This window comes from Hyla sarda, chromosome 7 (assembly GCF_029499605.1).
Source record: "Hyla sarda isolate aHylSar1 chromosome 7, aHylSar1.hap1, whole genome shotgun sequence".
NCBI lineage: Eukaryota > Metazoa > Chordata > Amphibia > Anura > Hylidae > Hyla > Hyla sarda.
The window spans coordinates 78,265,617-78,283,344 of record NC_079195.1 but is presented as its reverse complement, the minus strand read 5'-3'; positions in this window follow the sequence as shown (position 1 = coordinate 78,283,344).

Genomic DNA, 17,728 nt, shown 5'->3' with positions numbered 1-17,728 from the left:
CAGTAGGAGTTGACTTTTACATATGAGGAACACCCTAGAAGACCTGCTATTTAGAAGATGCTCTGACCCAGTCCTCTATAGCTATCACAACTTGGCCCTAGTCAGGGTCACTCATCCTTACGTTTGCCTAATATATCCAACCTCTTGACAGATGCCGTTTTGTATATTGACGGTTAATATATACTGGTAACTGTATGGCTAAATATATTGTAAGCATAGGTTTACTCTGTGCAACAATTATCTGGGTTATAATGTCAAACCATTGATGTAGACTTTGATGTAACAAGCCAGGATAGTGTGAACAGCACATCTGTATGAGGCAGAAAGCACATCTGTGTGTATACCATATATTTCAGCCTTATGCTCCAGGCTTACTTCCATCACAGCTTTATAGCAGGATAGTAATATACTATATTGGAATAAGCATAATCTTTTTCTTTAATGAATTACATATTTTTCCCCCTGGTGCCCTGGTTGTATACTTGGACTCTGCTTGCTGATCTGGCTGAGCCCCTCTACATGACTGCCCACCTGCTCCAGCTGTTTGCTGGAGCACTTCCCGACTTGTCACCATCTCCATCCTGCAGCCCCATTATAAATGTATAGGGCCATTCAGATTTGATGGAGATTGCTCATAGTTGGTGAGTGAAGTGTTTCAACATGCTCCTTTCCTGGCTCATTCTGCTTATCAGTGGGGTCTAATCACTGAGATCCTGACTAGAGATGAGTGAATCGAAGCTGACAAACCCAAATTCATTACGAATTTCATGAAAAATATCGATTCACAACGAATGTGAATATTGCCGCGATTCGATCGCGCACATCGCTTCATTAAACTCCATTTTACAGCGTTCCAGGCTAAAGGAGACCTAAAATGGCAGATCCACATGTCAGTACATGGGGCAGGGGATTATGGGAGGGCGGTAAGCTGCAGTGGGAATGAAGGTAGGCGGGATGACCCTGAATCACATGTGAGATGCAGCCTATCAGCATCCATTGACCCCGGTGATGTCATAGCCCTATATAATCGGCAGCCATCTTGCCTCTCTTCATTTCATCCATGCACTCAGAGATAGAGAGGACGGGACTGCGTGTTTGTGAATAGCTTATACCACAGCGGTACACTGCAACTGCTAGTCACATCAGCATTGGGGAAACACAGGAGTGCAGTGCTTTGGTGTTCTCACTGAGAAGGATCTTTGATATATAAACCTCCTATTCACGTTATTATAGCATTGCATCAGAGAGGGGCAGATAGCTGTTAGCTGCCTCATACAGATCAACAAGCTGCCTGAACTTTATGAACCATCTTATCTCCTCACTTTTCAGTGCAATTCAGTGTTTTGTTTTGTTTTTTGCTCCACAAATCATCTGCTGCTCAGAATTGTGTGACAGAGTGCAATTTGGGTTTAATCCCTGTTTTTTTTTTTTTTTTGTGGTGCTGCACTGTTGGGTCCTGCTGCTGTTCACAAATAAGTTATTTTTCAGCGGACTGTAGTGCATTTGTCTGCCCTCATACGTGCATACCACATGCCTACATCAAAGCAGTCTACTATTCTGTATCTGTAACAAGTCTAGATACAGGGAAAGTCCTGACTCCTGGCAAAAATACTGATTTTTTCTGCGTATTGTTGCGCATATTTCTGCCCTCATCAGTGCATACCGCATACGTACACCCAAGTAGTGTTCCATCTTATACCTGTTAATCTGTCAAGAGCCTACATACTGTGAAAGTCCAAACAATAGTATTCACCGACTGGTGTTTTACAAAAATACAGATTTTTTTTCTGTGTATAGTTGTGCATATTACTGCCCTCATCAGTGCACACCACATACGTACATCCAAGTATTGTACCATTTTGTACTTATTAATCTGTCAAGGGCCTACATACTGTGAAAGTCCAAACAATAGTATTCACCGGCTGGTGTTTTATAAAAATACAGATTTTTTTCTGCGTATAGTTGCGCATATTTCTGCCCTCATCAGTGCATACCGCATACGTAAATCCAAGTAGTGTACCATTTTGTATCTGTTAATCTGTCAAGGGCCTACATACTGTGAAAGTCCAAACAATAGTTTTCACCGGCTGGTGTTTTACAAAAGTACAGATTTTTTACTGCGTATTGTTGTGCATATTTCTGCCCTCATCAGTGTATATTGCATACGTACATCTAATTAGTGTACCATTTTGTACCTGTTAATCTGTCAAGGGCCTACATAATGTGAAAGGACAGCCATAAGTAATCACCATCTGCTGTTCTAGACAAATACTGTTTAAAGAGTAGTGTAGCGTATTGTAATACCCTCCTATACGCACTAAGTATGTCAGGCAGAGAAGTGCCAGGACGTGCACAGAGGAGTGGCAGAGGCCTAAATACTTCAGGCAGAGTTGGCAGCAGACTAGGGGCGAGTTACAGCAGGAGTCGCAGCGAGAGGCCTGAGCTCCCGTTATCAGCCAGTGGTCGTGTTTCGACCAGCAACCCATCTGCCGTCGTCGATTGTTAACAAGCTCATCCACTTCATCACAAGTGACATCTGACACCCCCAGTCAACAGTTGGTGAGTTCCTCAGACACAACCCTCAGTTGGCATGGCCCGGGAGCAGTCCCTGTTCTCCCATTGCCTTTGTCCTATGCTGTTCCCTCTCCTAGAGAAGTATCTTATGCTGTGGGTTCAGCTCCACTATTCACTGAGGACTATCTAATAGAGGACAGTCAGCAGCTACTGCCCAGCCAAGTAGGGGAGGAGACATGCACCAGTTGCTCCGCTAGGCAGCCAAGTAGTGATGCGGAGAGTGACAAGGGAGTCGGTGTTGCCAGGGTTAAGGGTCCTGAACCAGACACTGTTGGGGAACCTGAGGAAGACATCAGTGATGTGCAGATAACTGTTGTTGATGATGAAGCCGATCACAATTGGGAGCCGGGTGCAGAAGGGGCTTCATCATCATCAGGAGAAGACAGTTGCAGGTTGCCCTCGAGGCAGCAGCTGAGCCAGCAAGGCGGTAGCATGGTTGGCAGTCAGTGTAGTGGCAGAAGTGGAAATACTGGAGCCAAATGTGCCCGGGGGAGACCACCTGCTTCGCAGCAGCCTACCTTTCCGGGAGGTAGTGGAAAAGGGGTTCCTGGAGACGGCGGCAGGAGCAGACAATTAGTGCGGACTGTAGGTGGAAAAATCAGCTACTTGGCGGTGTGGCAGTTTTTCATCAAGTATCCGGAGGAGGTTCACGTAGCCACATTCAAGATATGTCGGCAGAATGTGAAGCGTGGCCAGGGTCCCAAAGTTGGCACCAAGGCCCTGCATCAACACATGCTTCGCCACCATAAAGTGGCCTGGGAGAACCGTTGCTCCGATGTAGTGGTCCAGCCTGCTGCATCACCCAGTGGCCATCCGCTCCCTTCTTCATCCAGCCAAGGCTCCACCACCTCAGCCGAAGGGAGCTGTGTGTCAAACCCTCCTTCTGTCGCTCCAGATGCTCCTGCTTCTCCAGCTTTTTGTCAGCCATTCCGCCAACAATCCATCGGCAAAGCCATGTCCAACAGAGAACAGTATGCGCCCACTCATCCAACGGCGCAGAAGTTGAATGTGCTCCTGTCCAAGTTGCTGGTGCTGCAGTCCCTCCCTTTTCAAGTGGTGGACACTGCACCTTTCAGAGAATTGATGGCTTGTGCTGAGCCGAGGTAGAGAGTCCCAAGCCGTCATTTCTTTGCGAATAAGGCAGTACCAGCCCTGCATACGTTTGTACAAGAGAAGGTGGGCCAGTCCTTGAGCCTGTCGGTGTGTTCAAAAGTGCACGGCAGCGCCGACGTGTGGAGCTGTAACTACGGGCAGGGACAATACTTGTCTTTTACGGCCCACTGGGTAAATGTGGTTCCTGCACAGCCAAAACAGCAACTTGGACAGGTCACACTGCTTCCTCCTCCACGCTCTCGCTCTCAGGCAGTTGGTCCTGTGACAGTGTGCGACGCCGCCTCCTCATCCTCCACCGCGTCCTCGGCCTCCACTGCACGTCCAAGTTTTGGTGGCCCTTCATCGTACCATGTGTGTAGGGCACGGTGGTGTCAAGCTATTCTTCACATGGTTTGCCTTGGCGAACGGAGTCACACAGGGGAGGAACTGCTAAAATTCATTAGTCAAGAAATCCGAGTATGGCTTACTCCACGAAATCTGGAAATGGGAACCATGGTGACCGACAACGGGAAGAACATCGTGTCCACGCTGCGACAAGGAAGCGTGAAACATGCGCCCTGCATGGCACATGTGTTGAATCTGGTTGTCAAGCACTTCCTGAAGTCTTCACCCCATTTGCAAAACATCCTGAAAATGGCAAGGAAACTGTGCATGCACTTCAGCCACTCGTACACTGCAAAGCACACCCTCCTTGAGCTGCAGTATCAGAATGGTATCCCACAACATAGTCTTATTTGTGACGTTGCCACACATTGGAATTCCACCCTTCATATGTTGGACAGACTATACGAACAAAAAAAAGCTATCACCGATTTCTTGATGATCCAAGCAGATAGGAGTACTCCCCAGTGTAACTTCAATGTGAACCAGTGGCAGCTCATACGTGACCCCTGCCATTTGCTGAGGCGCTTTGAGGAAGCCACATTATTTGTAAGTCGCCTGGATTACGGGATGAACGACGTAATTCCACTCCTACATTTCCTACAACAAATGATTGAAACGATGGCTGGTCACGGCAATGGAGACGTTGCGCCTACATCTCAATGCTACATCAGCCCTGTGGGGGCTGAACTGGAAGAGGAGGATGAGGGGCAGAGTGGAGCACAGTTTCGGTTGGATGAGATGGCCGGTGTTTCTAGTCATCAGACAGGAGAGGAGGAGCAGGAGCAGCCAGAGGAGCTAGAGGGTTATTACGAGGGAGGTGAGACAGAGGACCCAGACACACCGTGGCAGTATGCAGTGGAGATGGAGGCAGGTAGTCCCTCCGAGTCACTAGCGCAAATGGCATGAAGCATGCTAAGTTGCTTGCGTAGTGACCCCCGAATTGTCAAAATTTGTCAGCGGGATGACTTCTGGCTCTCCACCTAATTGGACCCTCGCTACCGTCCCAGAATGGGGGCTTTTTTTACACCCACTGAGAGGGAGGACAAACTGACCTACTACAGCGAGATCCTACTTAGTTGGCCGATGCCTATTGGCGACATGGTCCATCCACTCGCAGGTCTGACTCGGGGGGCCCTCTGCGCTCACCTTCCACTGCCATGGCTGCTGGGGAAGGGAGGGATGGCAGGAGCAGTACCAGCTCCATCAGCAGCAGCCTGAGTCTACAGTCGCTGATGAGTAGCTTTCTTCACCCGCATAGTGAAGCAACTCATCAGCAGCAGGTAGACATGGAGCAGGACCTGAACCAGCAGGTGGTGGCATACCTTGACATGGCCATGCCAACAAACATTGAGGATCCGATGGACATCTGGGCAGCCAAACTTGATTTATGGCCGCAACTAGCAGAGTTTGCCCTGGAAAAGCTGTCCTGCCCGGCATGTAGTGTGCCATCAGAGCAGGTGTTTAGTGCGGCCGGGGCCATAGTCACCCCAAGGCAGTGTTTCTCAATTCCAGTCCTCAGGGCCCCCTAACAGGTCATGTCTTCAGGATTTCCTAAGTCTTTCACAGGTGATATAATTATGGTCAGTGAATCAGGCATCACCACAATTATATCACCTGTGAAAGACTAAGGAAATCCTGAAAACATGACCTGTTAGGGGGCCCTGAGGACTGGAATTGAGAAACACTGCCCCAAGGTGAACTTGTCTGTCCACGAAAAATGTGGAGAGACTGACCTTTGTCAAGATACATAGTTACATAGTTAGTACAGTCGAAAAAAGACATATGTCCATCAAGTTCAACCAGGGAATTGAAGGGTAGGGGTGTGGCGCGATATTGGGGAAGGAATGGGATTTTATATTTCTTCATAAGCATAAATGTTATTTTGTTCCAGGAATGTATCTTATCCTGTTTTAAAGCTGTTAATTTTTCCTGCTGAGACCAGTTCCTGAGGTAGACTGTTCCATAAGTTCACAGTTCTCATGGTAAAGAAGGCGTGTCGCCCCTTGAGACTAAACTTTTTCTTCTCCAGACGGAGGGAGTGCCCCCTCGTCCTTTGGGGGGTTTAACCTGGAACAGTTTTTCTCCATATTTTTTGTATGGGCCATTAATATACTTATATACGTTTATCATATCCCCTTTTAAATGTCTCTTCTCAAGACTAAACAATTGTAACTCCTTTAATCGCTCCTTATAGCTAAGAGGTTCCATGCCCCATACTAGTCTAGTCACGTGTCTCTGCACCCTCTCCAGCAACACAGTGTCCCTTTTATGGACAGGTGACCAAAACTGAACAGCATATTCCAGGTGAGGCTGTACCAATGCTTTATAAAGGGGGAGTATTATGTCCCTGTCCCTTGAGTCCATGCCTCTTTTGATACATGACAATATCCTGCTGGCTTTGGAAGCAGCAGCCTGACATTGCATGCTATTCTGTAGTCTGTGATCCACAAGTACACCCAGATCCTTCTCTACCAGTGACTCTGCCAGTTTAACACCCCCTAAGACATACGACGCATGCAGGTTATTAGTACCCAGATGCATAACTTTACATTTATCCACATTGAACCTCATTTGCCAAGTGGATGCTCAGACACTTAGTCTATCCAAGTAATCTTGTAACCTATACACCTCCTCTATAGACTGTACCGTGCTACAAAGCTTGGTGTCATCTGCAAAGATAGAAACAGAGCTGTTAATGCCATCCTCTATATCATTGATAAATAAATTAAACAACAGCGGTCCCAGTACAGAACCTTGGGATACACCACTGATTACCGGGGACCAATCAGAGTACGAATCATTGACCACCACTCTCTGGGTACGATCCATGAGCCAGTGTTCAATCCAGTTACAAACTAAAATTTCCAAACCCAAAGACCTTAACTTACCTGTCAGACGTCTATGAGGGACAGTATCAAATGCTTTAGCAAAATCCAGAAACACTATATCCACAGCCATTCCTCTGTCGAGGCTTCTACTCACCTCTTCATAAAAGCAAATTAGATTGGTTTGACAACTTCTATTCTTAGTAAACCCATGCTGGTTATCACTTATAATACAATTATCCCCTATGTATTGCTTTATGTAATCTCTTATAAGTCCTTCAAACAATTTACCCACAATGAACGTTAAACTTACCGGTCTATAGTTTCCTGGGGAAGACCTAGAGCCCTTTTTGAAGATTGGCACCACATTCGCCTTGCGCCAGTCCCTTGGCACAATACCAGACACCAGTGAATCTCTAAATATCATGAACAGGGGTACAGATATTACTGAACTTACCTCTCTAAGAAGATGAATCAGGGATGGATCGGCCAGGATTTCCAGCCACCAATGCCAGATGCCTCAGAGTAGATTGACCATGCTGCTACACCAACACTTCCCAATTATGGTTATGAAACCCTCTTGGGTTATCAATTAGGGTAATGAAACCCTATTGGGTAGTGCGAATGCCTGCTCCTGACTCATCCTGTGTCTTTCCGGAACTACTTGCCTCCATGATGCCTCGGGCCTTGGGCCTTTAATTTTTGGATGTTTAGCAGTAGCTAAATACATGCTTAATGCAAATTTCAACATTGATCTTTAAATGTAAGGTGTTATGAAACCCTCTTGGGTACTGTAAATGCCTGCTCCTGACTCATCCTGTTTCTCTTTCAGGAGCTACTTGCCTCACTGATGCTTCTGGCCTTGGGCCTTTAATTTTTGGATGTTTAGCAGTAGCTAAATACATGCTTAATGCAAATTTCAACATTGATCTTTATTGAAGGGGTTATGAAACCCTCTTGGGTACTGCGAATGCTTGCTCCTGACTCATCCTGTGTCTTTCAGGATCTTCCTGCCTCACTGATGCTTCTGGCCTTGGGCCTTTCATTTTTGGAAGTTTAGCAGTAGCTAATACATGCTTAATGCAAATTTCAACAATGATCTTTAAATTCTCAGCGCTCTTCCAGGGCCATCGCCTACCCTGCAGGGGCCGATCCGAGGACCCCACAAAACCATCCAATCGGTAGTAGAGACAGGTGGTGTGTACAAAGGGCAGGGACTTAATGAACACGAGCTCAGGACCCGCACTTTGTTGGAATTCTTCTTTCATGGCAAATAATTGCAATCCCCGATCCCTATCACGAACGAGGTTCAGCGGGTTACCTGCACCTGTCGGTGAAGGATAGACACGCTGTCCGTTCAGTGTAGCATGCGTGCAGCCCCGGACATCTGAGGGCCTCACACACCTGTTATTGCTCGATTTCGCGATTGATCGTGCAATGTAAAGGGTTATGAAAGCCTCTTGGGTACTGGTGATGCCTACTCCTGACTGCTCCTGTGTCTTTCAGAAACTACGTGCCTTCATGATGCTTCTGGGCTTGGGCCTTTAATTTTAGGATTTTTGAAATAAATACATACATGCTTAATTTAAATTTCAACAATCATGGTGCAATGTATAGGGTTATTAAACCCTCTTGGGTACAGTTTTTTTCAAATTTTCTGATAATTTTCTCAGTAATAAACTTGAATTGTCCAGAATAATAACCATTACACCACTGTACGCTTGTTGTGTGTGATTTTTTAAATAACATTTTCAAAAATAATACAGAGAGGGATGCTGTTACGCCGAGCGCTCCGGGTCCCCGCTCCTCCCCGGAGCGCTCGCTACACCCTCGCTACTGCAGCGCCCCGGTCAGATCCACTAACCGGGTGCGCTGCGATACCGCCTCCAGCCGGGATGCGATGCGGGTGGCGCCCGCTCGCGATGCGCACCCCGGCTCCCGTACCTGACTCGCTCTCCGTCGGTCCTGTCCCGGCGCGCACGGCCCCGCTCCCTAGGGCGCGCGCGCGCCGGGTCTCTGCGATTTAAAGGGCCACTGCGCCGCTGATTGGCGCAGTGGTTCTAATTAGTGTGTTCACCTGTGCACTCCCTATGTATACCTCACTTCCCCTGCACTCCCTCGCCGGATCTTGTTGCCCTTGTGCCTAGTGAAAGCGTTCCCTTGTGTATTACATAGTTAGTACGGTCGAAAAAAGACATATGTCCATCAAGTTCAACCAGGGAATTAAGGGGTAGGGGTGTGGCGCGATATTGGGGAAGGGATGGGATTTTATATTTCTTCATAAGCATTAATGTTATTTTGTTCCATAAATGTATCTAATCCTGTTTTAAAGCTGTTAATTGTTCCTACTGTGACCAGTTCCTGAGGTAGACCGTTCCATAAATTCACAGTCCTCACGGTAAAGAAGGCGTGTCGCCCCTTGAGACTAAACTTTTTCTTCTCCAGACGGAGGGAGTGTCCCCTCGTCCTTTGGGGGTGTTTAATCTGGAACAGTTTTTCTCCATATTTTTTGTATGGGCCATTAATATACTTATATACGTTTATCATATCCCCCCTTAAACGTCTCTTCTCAAGACTAAACAATTGTAACTCCTTTAATCGCTCCTCATAGCTAAGATGTTCCATGCCCCATATTAGTTTAGTCGCGCGTCTCTGCACCCTTTCCAACTCCGCAGTGTCCCTTTTATGGACAGGTGCCCAAAACTGAACAGCATATTCCAGGTGAGGCCGTACCAATGCTTTATAAAGGGGGAGTATTATGTCCCTGTCCCTTGAGTCCATGCCTCTTTTTATACATGACAATATCCTGCCGGCTTTGGAAGCAGCAGCCTGACATTGCATGCTATTCTGTAGTCTGTGATCTACAAGTACACCCAGATCCTTCTCTACCAGTGACTCTGCCAGTTTAATCCCCCCTAAGACATACGATGCATGCAGGTTATTAGTACCCAGATGCATAACTTTACATTTATCCACATTGAACCTCATTTGCCAAGTGGATGCCCAGACACTTAGTCTATCCAAGTCATCCTGTAACTTATGCACATCCTCTATAGACTGTACCGTGCTACAAAGCTTGGTGTCATCTGCAAAGATAGAAACAGAGCTGTTAATACCATCCTCTATATCATTGATAAATAAATTAAACAACAGCGGGCCCAGTACTGAACCTTGGGGTACACCACTAATTACCGGGGACCAATCAGAGTACGAATCATTGACCACCACTCTCTGGGTACGATCCATGAGCCAGTGTTCAATCCAGTTACAAACTAAAGTTTCCAAGCCCAAGGACCTTAACTTACCTGTCAGACGTCTGTGAGGGACAGTATCAAATGCTTTGGCAAAATCCAGAAACACTATATCCACAGCCATTCCTCTGTCAAGGCTTCTACTCACCTCTTCATAAAAGCAAATTAGATTGGTTTGACAACTTCTATCCTTAGTAAACCCATGCTGGCTATCACTTATAATACAATTATCCCCTATGTATTCCTGTATGTAATCCCTTATAAGTCCTTCAAACAATTTACCCACAATGCACGTTAAACTTACCGGTCTATAGTTTCCTGGGGAAGACCTAGAGCCCTTCTTGAAGATTGGCACCACATTCGCCTTGCGCCAGTCCCTTGGCACAATACCAGACACCATAGAATCTCTAAATATCATGAACAGGGGTACAGATATTACTGAACTTACCTCTCTAAGAACTCTTGGGTGTAGTCCATCCGGCCCTGGGGATTTGCTTACATTTATATCACTTAACTTACCTTGTACCATCTCTACATTAAGCCAGTTCAGTACATTACATGATGTGTTACCAGCACTGACCTGGCCAATGTCAGCTCCTTTTTCCCTAGTATATACAGAACTAAAGAACCCATTCAGTAGCTCCGCCTTCTCTTGATCGCCTGTGACAACCTCCCCATTATCATTATTAAGGGGTCCTACATGCTCTGTCCTTTTTTTTTTTTGCATTTATATATCTAAAAAAATATTTAGGATTAGTTTTGCTTTCTTTGGCCACCTGTCTCTCATTTTGAATTTTTGCTGTTTTTATTACATTTTTACAGATTTTATTAAGCTCTTTGTACTGTTTAAATGTTATCGCTGACCCATCAGATTTGTATTTTTTGAAGGCAATTTTTTTGTTGTTTATTGCTCTTTTAACATCATGTGTCAGCCATGTAGGATTTAATTTTAATCGTTTATATTTGTTCCCCTTTGGTATATATTTAGCTGTATAGTTATTTAGAGTTGATTTAAAGATGTCCCATTTACCTTCTGTATCAGTATTTGAGAACACTTCCCCCCAGTCTATGTCCTGTAGTGCAGCCCTCAACCCAGGGAAGTTTGCCTTTTTAAAGTTATATGTTTTTGCTTTCCCCGTCTGTCTTTGTTTTCTACATTTTAAGTCAAAAGTAACTATATTGTGGTCGCTATTACCAAGGTTTTCCCGCACAGTTACATTACCAATCAGCTCTGCGTTGTTGGAAATGATCAGATCCAACAAGGCATCACTTCTTGTTGGGTCCTCCACAAACTGGCCCATAAAATTATCCTGCAATAAATTTAGGAATTGTCGCCCCTTTGTAGTTTTAGCCAACCCCGGACCCCAATCTATATCTGGATAGTTAAAATCTCCCATTATTACCACTATACCTGCCCGGGTGGCCCTCTCTATTTGTTTATGAAGCCGAACATCTATCTCTTCAGTGATATTAGGGGGTCTGTAGATTACCCCAAATATTATTTTTTCAGTATTTCCCTCCTTTTGTAATTCTACCCACAGTGATTCCACCTCCTCAAAATCATCACACACTAGCCTAGCCTGTGTTCCAGACCTCCTGCCGTTGCCCCTGACTACGATCCTTGCTGCCTGCCCCGACCTTCTGCTACGTCCGACCTTGCTTTTGTCTACTCCCTTGTACCACGCCTATCTTCAGCAGTCAGAGAGGTTGAGCCGTTGCTAGTGGATACGACCTGGTTACTACCGCCGCAGCAAGACCATCCCGCTTTGCGGCGGGCTCTGGTGAACACCAGTAGTACCTTAGAACCGGTCCACTAGCACGGTCCACGCCAATCCCTCTCTGGCACAGAGGATCCACCTCCTGCCAGCCGGCACCGTGACAGATGCTTCTTTATTTCCGAAAACATTACTTTAGAGAAGAATGTCTTTTTGTGATCTACCGTCCTACATTATAGAGTCTTCTGGACTCTTGGATATGCACTTGTTCATAAACAAAGGAACAAGAAAAAAACAATGGCCGGACGCCAAGAATTTATTTGAAAATGATGGTGGAAAATAAGTATTTGGTCAATAACAAAAGTTAATCTCAATACTTTTGCTGGTATTTTGGCCCATTCCTCAATGCAGATCTCCTCTAGAGCAGTGATGTTTTAGGGCTGTCGCTGGGCAACACAGGCTTTCAACTCCCAAAGGTTTTCTATGGGGTTGAGATCTGGAGACTGGCTAGGCTACTCCAGGACCTTGAAATGCTTCTTACGAAGCCATTCCTTCATTGCCTGGGTGGTGTGTTTGGGATCATTGTCATGCTGAAAGACCCAGCCACATTTCATCTTCAATGCCCTGGCTGATGGAAAGAGGTTTTCACTCAAAATGTCACGATACATGGCCCCATTCATTCTTTTCTTTACATGGGTCAGTTGTCCTGGTCCCTTTGCAGAAAAACAGCACCTCAAAGCATGATGTTTCAACCTCCATGCTTCACAGAAGGTATGGTGTTCTTTGGATGCAACTCAGCAATCTTTCTCCTCCAAACACGACAAGTTTAGTTTTTACCAAAAAGTTCTACTTTGGTTTCATCTGACCGTTTGACATTCTTCCAATACTCTTCTGGATCATCCAAATGCTCTCTAGCAAATTTCAAACAGACCCAGACATGTACTGGCTTAAGCAGGGGGACATGTCTGGCACTACATGATTTGAGTCCCTGGTGGTGTAGTGTGTTACTGATGGTAGCCTTTGTTAATTTGGTTCCAGCTCTCTGCAGGTCATTCACTAGGTCCCCGTGTGGTTCTGGGATTTTTGCTCACCGTTCTTGTGATCATTTTGACACCACGGGGAGGGGGGGGGGGGGTAATCTTGATTGGAGCCCCAGATCGAGGGAGATTATCAGCGGTCTTGTATGTCTTCCATTTTCAAATAATTGCCCCCACAGTTGATTTCTTCTCACCAGGCTGCTTGTCTAGTGCAAATTCAGTCTTCCCAGCCTGGTGCAGGTCTACAATTTTGCTTCTTGTGTCCTTCCACAGCTCTATGGTCTTGGCCATAGTGGAGTTTGGAGTGTGACTGTTTAAGGTTGTGAACAGGTGTCTTTTTATACTGATAACAAGTTCAAACGGCTGCCATTAATACAGGTAATGAGTGGAGGACAGAGGAGACTCTGGCCATGAGTGCTCTCCTCCTTTTTCCTCCAGCACGCCCGCATGCGAATCGCGGGCAGTCACTTACCTTCTGCTCCTGCTGACTTCCCCGCTGGCTCTGTTCTCCGGCACGTGCGTGCCGCAGCTCTGAGATTTATAGGGCCAGTAGTTGCACCTGTCCTTTCCTTATAAGTTTTTGCACCTCCCTCTACCTCTTGCCGGATCTTTGTTTGCCCTAATGCAATTGTGAAAGTGGTTTCCTGTTTTGCCTACCTGTGTTCTGACCTTTTGACCTCCTGCTACGTTCCTGGCCACATACCTGTGCTGCCTGCACTGACCATCTGCTTTCCTGACTACGAGTTGCCAGATCCTTCCTGTGCCACGTACCCCCTCAGCAGCCTGTGTGGACGAGTTGTGTCAGGAGTAGCGACCTGGGTGCAGCCTGCCGCAGCAAGTCCATCCCGTTTTGTGGCGGGCTCTGGTGAAAACCAGCGGCACCTTAGACTCCGCTCCCTGACACGGCCATAGCCATCATCCACACAGGTACAGCGGATCTACTACCTCTGTGACTGTAACAGTAAGATATGGCCATGGATCCCGCTGGGGTGCCTCTGCTTGATGTCTCGGATCTTTCTACAGTTGTGGCTCAACAGTTGCAGCAGTTAGCTTGTCAGGCACAACAACTGACTCAATCGTCCTCCATGATGAAACAACTTCTTGCCGCCCAGCAGCAACAACAGAAACTTCAGCCGCAATCTGCTCCTGTTTCTCCTCCTATACCTGAAGCTCCTTCCAGATCCAAGCTTTGTTTATCCTTGCCCACGAAGTATGAAGGAGATCCAAAGTTGTGTAGAGGCTTTGTGACTCAGTGCTCTATGCATTTGGAACTCATGGCTGATCAGTTCCTGACAGAGCAAGCTAAAGTGGTGTATGTGGTCAGTCTATTGTCCAGAAAAGCCCTGGCCTAGGCTACTCCTCTCTGGGATCATAATGACTCGGTCTCCTCTAACCTGCCGCCTTCCTAGGTGAATTCTGCAGTGTATTTGAAGAACCGACACAAGCCTCCTCAGCCGAGACAGTTCTTCTGAACCTCAGCCAAGGGAACTCCTCCGTTGGCGACTACTCGGTTCAATTCCGCACTCTCGCCTCTTGTTACGCCGAGCGCTTCGGGTCCCTGCTCCTCCCCGGAGCGCTCGCGGCGTTCCCCTCTCTGCAGCGCCCCGGTCAGACCCGCTGACCGGGAGCGCTGCACTGACACTGCCGACGGGGATGCGATTTGCATAGCGGGACGCGCCCGCTCGCGGATCGCATCCCAATCCACTTACTTGTCCCGGTCCCCGGCTGTCACGTCCTGGCGCGCGCGGCTCCGCTCCTTAGGGCGCGTGCGCGCCAGCTCTCTGAGATTTAAAGGGCCAGTGCACCAATGATTGGTGCCTGGCCCAATCAGTCTAATCAGCTTCCACCTGCTCCTTGCTCATATAACCTCACTTCCCCTTCCCAGCATTGCCGGATCTTGTTGCCCTTGTGCCTAGATAAAGCGTTTCCTGTGTTTGCCATACCAGTGTTTCCAGACCTTCTGCCATCACCATTGACTACGAACCTTGCCACCTGCCCTGACCTTCTGCTATGTCTGACCTCGCCTCTGTCTAGTCCTTCTGTCCCACGCCTTCTCAGCAGTCAGCAAGGTTGAACCGTTGCCGGTGGATACGACCTGGTTGCTACCGCCGCAGCAACACCATCCCGCTTTGCGGCGGGATCTGGTGAATACCAGTAGCAACCTAGAACCGGTCCACCGGTAGGGTCCACGCCAATCCCTCGCTGACACAGAGGATCCACATCCAGCCTGCCGAATCCTAACAGTAGATTCGACCATGGATCCCGCTGAGGTGCCGTGGCCAAGTCTCGCTGACCTATCCACGGTGGTCGCCCAGCAATCCCAACAGATCGCCCAACAAGGTCAGCAGCTGTCGCAGTTGACCGCCATGCTACAGCAACTTCTGCCACAGCTACAGCAGCAACCATCTCCTCCGCCAGCTCCTGCACCTCCTCCACAGCGAGTGGCCGCTCCTAACCTCCGCTTGTCCCTGCCGGACAAATATGATGGGAACTCTAAACTCTGCTGTGGTTTCCTGTCTCAATGTTCCCTACATTTGGAGATGTTGTCGGACCAATTTCCCACAGAACGGTCAAAGGTGGCTTTCGTGGTTAGTCTCCTGTCTGGGAAGGCCTTGTCATGGGCCACACCGCTCTGGGACCGCAACGATCCTGTCACTGCCACTGTTCAGTCCTTCTTCGCTGAGGTTCGTAGTGTCTTCGAGGAACCAGCCCGAGCTGTAGGCGAATACTTCTGTAGGCGAATATGCCATCCAATTTCGTACCCTCGCCTCTGAATTATCTTGGAACGAGGCCCTCTGCGCGACCTTTAAAAAAGGCCTATCCAGTAACATCAAGGATGTGCTGGCCGCACGAGAAATTCCTGCCAACCTGCATGAACTTATCCATTTGGCCACCCGCATTGACATGCGTTTTTCTGAAAGACACCAGGAGCTCGGCCAGGAAAAAGACCTTGATCTCTGGGCACCTCTCTCACAGTATCCTTTGCAATCTACCCCTGTGCCTCCCGCCGAGGAGGCTATGCAAGTGGATCGGTCTCGCCTGACCCATGAAGAGAGGACTCGCCGCAGAGATAAAAATTTATGTCTGTACTGCGCTAGTACCGAACATTTCCTAGTGGATTGCCCTATTCGTCCTCCAAGTCTGGGAAACGCACGCACACACCCAGCTCACGTGGGAGTGGCGTCTCTTGGTGTGCAGTCTGCTTCTCCACGTCTCACTGTGCCCGTGCGGATTTCTCCTTCTGCCAACTACTCATTCTCAGCTGTGGCCTTCTTGGACTCTGGTTCTGCGGGAAATTTTATTTTGGCCTCTTTTGTTAATTGGTTCAACATCCCTGTGACCTGTCTCATCAAGCCGCTCTACATTTCCTCGGTCAACGGAGTAAAATTGGACTGCACTGTGCGTTACCGCACAGAACCCCTGCTTATGAGCATTGGTCTGCATCACGAAAAAATTGAATTTTTTGTTCTGCCCAACTGCACCTCTGAAGTCCTCCTCGGTCTGCCATGGCTCCAACGCCATTCTCCTACCCTTGACTGGACCACCGGGGAGATCAAGAGCTGGGGTGCTTCTTGCCTTAAAAAATGCCTCACGTCTGCTCCCAGTCCCGTCAGTCAAACCTCAGTGACTCCTCCTATATCAGATCTCCCCAAGGCCTATCAGCACTATGCCGATGTTTTTTGAAAAAAACAAGCAGAGATTTTGCCTCCTCATAGCCCCCTTCCTGGTAACACTCTGCCCCGTGGCAAGCTTCCCCCTCTGCCCCCCTCCCCATTCCCACTTCTTCTGGACTGTCTGCCATTGATGAATTTACCCAGGACTTCTCTGTCTTCCAGAAAGAAACTCAAGAATCGCTCCCAATGGCCTCGTCTCATGTGAAGCGCCAAGCAGACAAAAAGAGGGGGAGACCTAAGGGTGGGGGGGGTACTGTTACGCCGAGCACTCCGGGTCCCTGCTCCTCCCCGGAGCGCTCACGGCGTTCCCCTCTCTGCAGCGCCCCGGTCAGACCCGCTGACCGGGAGCGCTGCACTGACACTGCCGACGGGGATGCGATTCGCATAGCGGGACGCGCCCGCTCGTGGATCGCATCCCAATCCACTTACTTGTCCCGATCCCCAGCTGTCACGTCCTGGCGCGCGGCTCCGTTCCTTAGGGCGCGCGCGCCAGCTCTCTAAGATTTAAAGGGCCACTGCACCAATGATTGGTGCCTGGCCCAATCAGTCTAATAATCTTCCACCTGCTCCTTGCTCATATAACCTCACTTCCCCTTCCCAGCATTGCCGGATCTTGTTGCCCTTCTAGTCCTTCTGTCCCACGCCTTCTCAACAGTCAGCGAGGTTGAGCCGTTGCCGGTGGATACGATCTGGTTGCTACCGCCGCAGCAAGACCATCCCGCTTTGCGGCGGGCTCTGGTGAATACCAGTAGCAACCTAGAACCGCTCCACGGTACGGTCCACGCCAATCCCTCGCTGACACAAAGGATCCACATCCAGCCTGCCGAATCCTAACACCTCTGAACTGGCTTGGAACAATGAGGCCTTGTGTGCCACATTTAAAAAAGGATTGTCCAGTAGATTCAAGTATACTTTTGCTGCACGAGATCCTCCATCAACCCTGAGTGAACTTACCCATTTAGCCACTCGAAATGATGTGCCGAGAGGCAGGAAGAACTTCGTCTGGAAAGAGAACCTGCCCGAACGCGGCGATTTCCTTTTCTGGCACTTGTGTTACAACGTCCACCTCTACAGTCTTCTTTGCCTCCTGCCGAGGAGACTGTGCAAGTGGATCGCTTTTGCCTAATGCAGCTAGAAAGATCCCGTCAATGCAAT